Raw genomic sequence first — 8,989 nt, forward strand, 5'->3', positions numbered from 1 at the left:
CCCCTACTAGTAGTGGCCGGCCATGACAAGCATGGTAGACCAAGTTTGATGGCCAAGACATGTCATAGACATGTTTTGTTGGTGCATCATGGGTGGAAAAAAATAAAATAATAGGCATGGAAATTAAATAATGAAAAGGAGTATGATGAATACACAAAAAAAAAGTGTGTAGTTGATTCTTTTCCCCCCCCATTGCCGTGAGCTAAAGAAAAGAGAGGAGAAGATCTTTGTTCATCCTTTTCTCACCTTCATTTAGCCTAAATTAGAAAGAAAAACAAAGAAAAAATTTTCTCATCCTTTGGTTCATCCTTGGCCAAAAATTTTAAGGAGGAAAGAAGAAGAAAGGTGAAGAGATTCGGCCATGCATGTAGCTAGGCTAAGGTATGTTTGATGATGTTCCATGAGATGCATGCATGTTTTAGTTGTTAGCTTGAGTTCTACCTAGCCCATGGTCTAAATCTTGCTATGTGATGGAATTGGCACTTGACCATGGATGCATCATTCTTGGTTGGTGTTTGATGTTGTGGTGATGAGGCATGAGGATAAGTTAAGATTCGGCCTAGGTGGAGGTTGTGTTAATGCCATTGCATGCAAAATATGAAGCTTGTTAATGATGCATGTGATGATGGCTTGATGATTCTTGAACCTCCTTTTTAGCATTTTTGTGTGAGCACATATGTGCATTGGTTGCTAAATGGAGAAGAATCGGCTAGCAAGATGTGTGCTAAGGTCGAATGTAACTTTGCATGTTAATGAGCAATGCATGTGTTAAATTGATGAAAAGGGGGAGGATGCTTTACTAGTGTGTATATGTGTGTATTAAGTGTTGAAATCGACCCCAAAAATAGACATGCATATTCGGCCAAGGGGAAAGAAATTAGCTAATATGTTGTGTTGATGCATGATTTTTGCATGTATGAGACTTTAATGTCTAATGTATAAATATGGGCTAAGTGCCTTGTGTTCATCTTTTTGATGCCTAAATGATGAAATCAATTTATTTGTTTAATTAAGCTCAAGAGCAAAGGGGAAATAAATCCGATAAAGGGAAGGAAAAAGTGGTTGAATAGCTAGCGGAATCGTTCGACAACACCCGAGGTAAGTTCTTGAGTAAGAGAGCTTAAATTACGATGTGATTAAATCATGCTCTATGTGTGGCTATTGAGCCGAATGTGCAAGGACGATATGTGCCTTGTGTTTGAGTTTCGCAAATGAAAATGAAATATGAATGTGCCATGAATTATTGTTAGATGTGCATGATTAATTGAATGTTGTCCGGGCTAAGTCCCGAAGGCTTTGTGCTAAGTGAATATATCCGGACTAAGATCCGAAGGCATTTGTGCGAGATACAAATTCCGGGTTAAGCCCCGAAGGCCTTTGTGCGAGATACTAAATCCGGGTTAAGTCCCGAAGGCATTCGTGCGAGTTATTAAATCCGGGTTATGTCCCGAAGGCATTGTGTGAGTTACTAAAACCGGGCTATGTCCCGAAGGCATTTGAACGAGGAGCTATATCCGGTTAAATCCCGAAGGTACGTGATTTGGTAATGAATGAGCTTGCTGTAAAATTCCAGCGAATACTCGAAAAACATCCCAATATGGGGATATGTTACGTATGTGTTGAATTTAATCGAGCCCTTACAAATAAATGTTCGCTCAGTTGATAAACGAGCTACCGGCCTTCGGCTAAGTTAGTCTATTGTGTATGTACATAAGGGTTGTTAATGTTGTGAAGCAAGTTTGATATCGGTAAATTGCGTATTATGAAATATTCCGTTTAGCTAAATGTGTGTTATTCTTTGTTTATGCTGGAATTCCTTGCTCAAAACTTACTAAGCATAAATTGCTTACTCGTTACACTGCTCCTCTATTTTATAGATTTTTGGTTCTCCAGCTATCGGACTCGGGATCTTGAAGTCGAAGTCGCCCACACTATCAAAGGCTCTTTTGGGTACTATTTTGGTTGAATTTTGATATGGCATGTGTAGGACTACCCATTGTTGTTTTTCGAGTACTTTATGAAATGTATAAGTGTACAGCCATGCGAAAATGGCTTGTAGAAGTGGAGTATGGCATTAGACCATTCGTGTTTATGAATGTATAGATGGTTTCATTATGTAACTATAGTTGGAATGGAAGTGTTGAGCAAATGATCAGCCATTGGAATGGCTAAGTATGATCATATGTGGGCATATGTATGACAAGGCCCTAGTTGGTCCATGAAACCCCGAAAATAGGTAAGGTTTACTTTGAAAACAGAGGCTGACAGCAGCAGTGGTGTGGATTGGAAAAACCACAAGAATTCGTAGGAGTGGAATTAAATAGTGAAAAATTATGTAATCGAACCTTGATGAATCTACTTTCATATGAAAGTAACGAAACAATCATATGAACAGTACAGTAAGAGATATTCGGGTTCTTGTGGAACAGGGCCAGAACAGTTTCTGGATTCCCTGTTCCGACTTTGGAAATTCACTATAAATTGACCAGAGATAATTAGGGGTCATACCATATATGTATGGATTCCTCTCTGAGTCTAGTTTCCATAGAAACAAACGGCATCAGTATTGAAGCTCTGTGCAGAGAGATATCCAAGTCGTAATGGGAAAAGGTCAGTGTAGTCGACCCCTGTAACATGGGAGACTTTGACTAATAAACTGTACTAATTGGCCCGACAAAAAATTCTAGAAAAAAATACATAGGTGGGGACATGAGTTTAGTTTCAGGGAAAAATCACAAAACTGATTTTCGAGTTGTGAAACTCAAGATATGATTTTTGAAGCGACTAGTACTCAGACTGGGCAGTGTCTGGAAAAATTTTTCAAAGTTTGTTAACATCTCATGTCCGACTCCGGTGTCGGTCTCGGGTTCGGGGTGTTACAGCGCGAGCCTCTAAATCCAAGACGATAAGACGAAGACAGCCCCTCGACGAGGCCCAGACATTCACCCGGCTCATCATCAGCGGCCATGCAATCACCAGGCCCAACGAGAGCACCGACGCAGTCACCCGACGCAGTAGTTCAACCGATGATACCCACGCAACCGCATTTTCAGATGATGCAAGTGTGTTCCTAGCCCTTATATGTTCCCTAACCCTTATATGTATCCTTTTCCGAGTCCTATGGCAGGTTGGAGCCAAATGCCCGGTTTAGCTCCATTTCCTGTTATGCCGAGCGGACCGCCGATGTATAGGCCAAGGGCGACGAGGGATCGCAAGGGGGGCCGTCGGGGAGCTCTCCTTTTTGCCAATCTCCACCAACGTATGGGTTTCAAACACCGTCGCTGTTCCCGATGCAAACACCTCCACATATACTATTCTTTGAAGGTGGATCATCATCCCAAGTCCGACAACCAGATGCCGAACCGGAGGAACAACAACCGCCACCGAAAGCTAGAGAAAGGAGGAATCCAGCGCGTAACCGTCGACGGCCGCCATGTGGCACTGAATCCCCTGGGCATAGACATTGATTGCCGTATTTAAATTTATTTGTACAAATATTTTGAATATTTTGATATTATTTTATGTAAAAAAATAGAAATTTTTTGAATTATTTTGATATTATTTGATGTAATAAAACAGAAGTTTATTTGATGTAATAAAAACCCTAACCTAATTTAACCCTAAACCCTAACCTAAAATAATTAAAAATCCAAAACCATAACCTAATTTAATTAAAAACCTTAGCCTAATTTAATTAAAAACCATAACCTAATTTAATTAAAAACCCTAAACCCTTAATTAAAAATCCTAACCCTAACCTAATTCAATTAAAAACCCTAAACCCTTAACTTAAAAACCCTAACCTAATTTAATTAAAAACCTAGCCTAACCTAATTTAATTAAAAACCCTAGCCTAATTTAATTTAAAATCCTAACCTAATTTAATTAAAAACCCTTTAAAAACCCTAACCTAATTTAATTAAAAACCCTAGCCTAATTTAATTAAAAAACCTAACCTAATTTAATTAAAAATCCTAACCTAATTTAATTAAAAACCCTAGCCTAATTTAATTAAAAACCCTAACCCTAACCTAATTCAATTAAAAACCCTAAATCCTTAACTTAAAAACCCTAACCTAATTTAATTAAAAACCCTAGCCTAACCTAATTTAATTAAAAACCCTAGCCTAATTTAATTAAAAACCCTAGCCTAATTTAATTAAAAACCCTAAACCCTTAATTTTAAAAACCCTAACCTTAACGTAATGTTAGATTTGGAAAAATGTTTTGACTGGTACTAACAAATAATAATTTTACATAATTTGATAATTTTACTAACCATTAATACAATTTTTGACTTAATAATTTTACATTCACATAATGTTAGATTTGGAAAATATTTTGACTGGTACTAATAATTAATAATTGTATATGATTTGATAATTTTACTAACCATTAATACAATTTTTTGACTTAATACAATTTATCAATTAATAATTTCACAAACTTAATTTTTTTACAATTACATTCAACTATTGCGATTAGGGCATGATCGACTTGTATGGCCTGGATTCCTACACCATCCGCACAACTTCGTTTGACTGACTGTTTCTCAGATATCCATATTGTTACGTATTCTAGTCGAGCAAGGTCAACCTTTTGGTTTGCGACGTAATTCTCTATCCGGTAACAGCTTAAAAGGAGCAAGAGTTACGGGTGGCCACTTACGTTCATCTGGGACCGGTGGGAAAACGTGTCTCCATACGTTGTACATGTTTTCTAAGTTGTACACTTCGTCCACATAACTCATCGGATCCAGACGGAGTTTTTGACAAGCTGCAATAACATGAGTGCATGGATACCGAAGTGCATCAAACACCCACAGTCACAAGTCCTATTTCGCAAGTGTACACGATATTGCCCGCCAACAACACCTTGGTGCGGTCTGTCAAACTCTATCACGCGAAACCATAAATTATCTCGATCGTGACACACTGTGTGCATGGTGTTTGCCCTCGCCTTGGCCTTGTTAATTTCTTGAACTACCTTACTGCACCATACATGGCCTCCCTGCATCTGGCCTGCATAACTTGCTGCTCGCTTTGGAAATAACGCCGCCAAACGAAAATATGTCTCTCGCACAACCGATGTTATCGGTAGGTGGGGCGTTCATTTAAGAAACAGAATTTATGCATTCTACCAAGTTCGACGTCATATGGCCATATCGTAGGCCGCCGTCGTATGCTTGTGCCCACTGTTCGAAATGTATGTTACAAAGGTAGTCCGCCCCTTCACCGTTTTGGGATCGTAAAATTGCCAACATCTCGTGAAAACGATCTTTATTTATTTCATAACCTGCCAATATAATATCATATCGAATAATTTACACCACTTCTAGCAATAAAACTAATTCAAATTGACAAACGAAATAACACAGAAATAGACTAAATACCCATGTTGGTCACTTGTCGCCGTTCGCTCTTAGATGGATATTGCCTGTAGTAGTTCGAAGCAACATGTCTTAGGCAATATCTATGGTGTGTGCGCTACCATAAGCTTCCCTCTCGATCAAATGCAGCTAGTATACCGGCGCCCCGATCTGAAATAACACAGATATCAGGTTGGGGGCACACATGCCTCCTTAACCTAGAGAGAAAGAAATACCAGTCATCAGACGACTCCCCCGGTGCTATTGCAAATGCAATTGGAAGAATTCTCCCACCGCCATCTTGTGCCACTGCAAGCAATAGCTGATGAGTATACCTACCGAACATGAAGGTACCGTCAATTTGTACCAACGGCTTGCAGTTTGGAAATGCGTCTCGGCATTGCTTAAAGGTCCAAAACAGGCGTTTGAACACTTGGCATCTACGTAGCAATCGGCCGTTGTAGTACGCATGTTCCGTTTTAAGGTTTGTAATGGCACTGGGGATGTATCTCTCTAGCACCTGACACCACTGCCATATTTCATTATATGAGGCGTCCCACCCACTATGCATCTTCTCTAACGCCTTTTGCTTAGCTATCCAAGCCTTGCGGTAAGAGGGCGTGTACCCCATTTGGCTACGGATATTGGCAATTAACACCGGCACTGAAGTCCTAGGATCTGCTTTTATCATGGACAGTATCAAGCTAGCTAACATAGCTGAATCTATTTTGGGATGATCTTGTGAAACACCTACAAAGGGAGTACATTAAATAATGCAACATTGCATAATAAAAGTATTATTCAGATACAGTCGATACTGTACGTGCAGAATATGTATGTGGACCTTTGTACTTTTTTATCTCCCACAACCCTATCTTTTTCCTTAACGAGGCGTAGATTTTCCATGAACATGTGCCATATTGCACCACACACTTCGCCTTAAACTTATCAGATTTTGATTTAACGACGTGATAGTTAACGCCATTTTTGATGCTATGTTGTTTCAAAGCACCAATAAAACTATCCTTGTTGGTAAACTGATTACCAACTTCAAGTTCACTGAAATCTACCCCCGAACTTGTACGATCACACAACCGGTGTGGTAGATCTAAAAACTCTAACGTATCATCTACAGACAGATCGACATTATGCATGTGGGCTGGAGGTGAGTATGTTCTGAATCGTGGATTTTCTTCCTCATCTGAACTCATGTCAGCATCTTCAGCTTCTGTTGGAATAGGCTCCGATTCAGAAAATAAGCCAACTTCTGCACCATCCGGCCCGGGCTCTTGAGGTGGATCCACATCTGAGTCATCTTTTAACCCACAATCATCTGTAGTGTACGAGGTCCCCTCACCGGTTGACATCGTAGGGAGTACATCATCCCTTCTTTTGGGCATTTGATACCGTCCCCAATTGGATGTAAATTGTCACCCGCTAGAGCTTGATGCCACTCTCCAGTACGTATTTCCAGCATCAAACATCGAGCCACCGACGTACATGTCCCATCCACCGACAGAGTGTCTTGCAGGGGATGTGCAATCGACACCGCTACTGAACATGGGCTATTCCGTATTTTGTAACCCGCTGACCGAGTGTCGGCCAGGGTGGTGTATACATCTCGAACACCGATCGTAGGTACATCAGTTGGCGATGTAAATTGTACATATAACTCAATATAAGCTGCTCCACTTGCAAGATGAGTCTGCACCATTGCCTCCAAGCTACGAGCACCTTTTATGTCGAACGAGTCATATGTCACCGGATCAACAGAAGAACAAAATCGATACGTGATAGACAGAACTTCCATTGGCGTCGTTCCAAAAAATTTACGCCTAATCCTTTTACGAAGTTCTATCAAATCTATATTCTGGTTAAAAACCAGTCGCACCGTATTCTTCGACAAAAAAACAACACCATTCTCGGTGTGGCAAACCTCACCATCGTAGTAAATAACAGTACTAATACGTTCACTCATATTTGAAACTCTAACTTTCTTAGCCTCTCTAAATTGTTTCTGCTGTTACTTATGCATTCTGAAAACATTTTCTGCCTAATTTATAGCCTCAGCCCAAACATTCTACTGTAGCAAAAGCGCGTCCACGAGGGCGCGATTTCACAAATTCTTCTCGAATAGCATCCTGCTAGAAGCGATTTTATATTATTTGCTCAGAAACGTCAAAAAAAAATATTTCTTACATGACCTACTGTAGCAAAAGTGCACTGACGAGGCCGCAATTTCACAAATGCTTCTCAAATAGCATCCCGCTAGAAGTGATTTTATACTATTTGCTCAGAAACGTCAAAAAAATAATTATTTCTTCTGTGACCTACTGTAGCAAAAGCGCGTCCACGAGGGCGCGATTTCACAAATTCTTCTCAAATACCATCCTGCTAGAAGCGATTTTATATTATTTTATCAGAAACGTCAACTCGAAATTATTTCTTCTAGGACCTAAAAACCCTTAAAAGCCTGAACCCTAAACCCTAAAAGCCAAAAAAACCTAACGTGGGAAAAACCGCAAAATCGCATCCACGTCAGTGCGATGTCAGTGCACGCACCAGGACATCGCATCCACGTCAGCGCGAGTTGCTGACGTGGCAGCAAATCGAGCGTCGCGCTGACGTGGACGCGATTTCGCAGTTTTTAGACAATTTCGGTAAATAATAAAATAATGGGCCCATTTCGATAATTTTTTAAAAAAAGAGCTTTTATTGGTAAATTGCCCGTTTGTAATATTTTCAGTAATTTCGTAATATTTTCAGTAATATTGAATTCTTACAAATATGTAACTCTTTGCAATAATTTTGTAATATTTTAAGAATTGCTGAATTTATTATAACATTGTAATTTTTCAGTAAATATTTGAATTACGTATGTAATTTTTTCCAAGTACAAAATCCAACTATGTAATGCTTTCAATAATTTACTATTTTTTTACAACTTTATAATTATTCTTGTAAATTTGTAATGTTTCTGCTAATTTCTGAATTTCTTAAAATTTTGTTATGTTTTCAGTAATTTTGTCATATTTTAGGATTTACTGAAATTATTAGAACTTTATAATGTTTTATTAATTTTTGTAATGTTTTTCTAATTATTGAATTCAACTTTGAATGTTTTCAATCAATTAATAAATTTCTTACTATTTTTAATGTTTTCAGAATTTTATAATGTCTTTTAATTTTTTTTACAATACATAAACTATGGTTTAATGTGCAATTGTATCCATGAACTTTAATTTTGTGTAATTTTGTATATAAAAATTTGATTTGATCCAATTCTTGTAAATTATTAACACAATTATTAATATCATTTAATGTTTATATATTGCATATATAAATAATTATATTTATCTAATATAAAAATAAATTGACGTATTTATTTTTTAAACATGTATGATTAATAAATTGATGTATTTATTTTTTAAATATGTATGATTAAATCAAAATTAAAGTTTCAAGTATACATTTGAATCCGAATTAAAGTTTCACGTGTATGGTTACACCAAATTAAAGTTCATATATACACAATTGCACATTAAATCAAAGTTCATGTATAATTTTGATATTTATCCCTGTAAAAAATATAATGTCAGTAACGACAATATATCGCAAAGA

This window comes from Gossypium hirsutum, chromosome D13 (genome assembly GCF_007990345.1).
Source record: "Gossypium hirsutum isolate 1008001.06 chromosome D13, Gossypium_hirsutum_v2.1, whole genome shotgun sequence".
Taxonomy (NCBI): domain Eukaryota; kingdom Viridiplantae; phylum Streptophyta; class Magnoliopsida; order Malvales; family Malvaceae; genus Gossypium; species Gossypium hirsutum.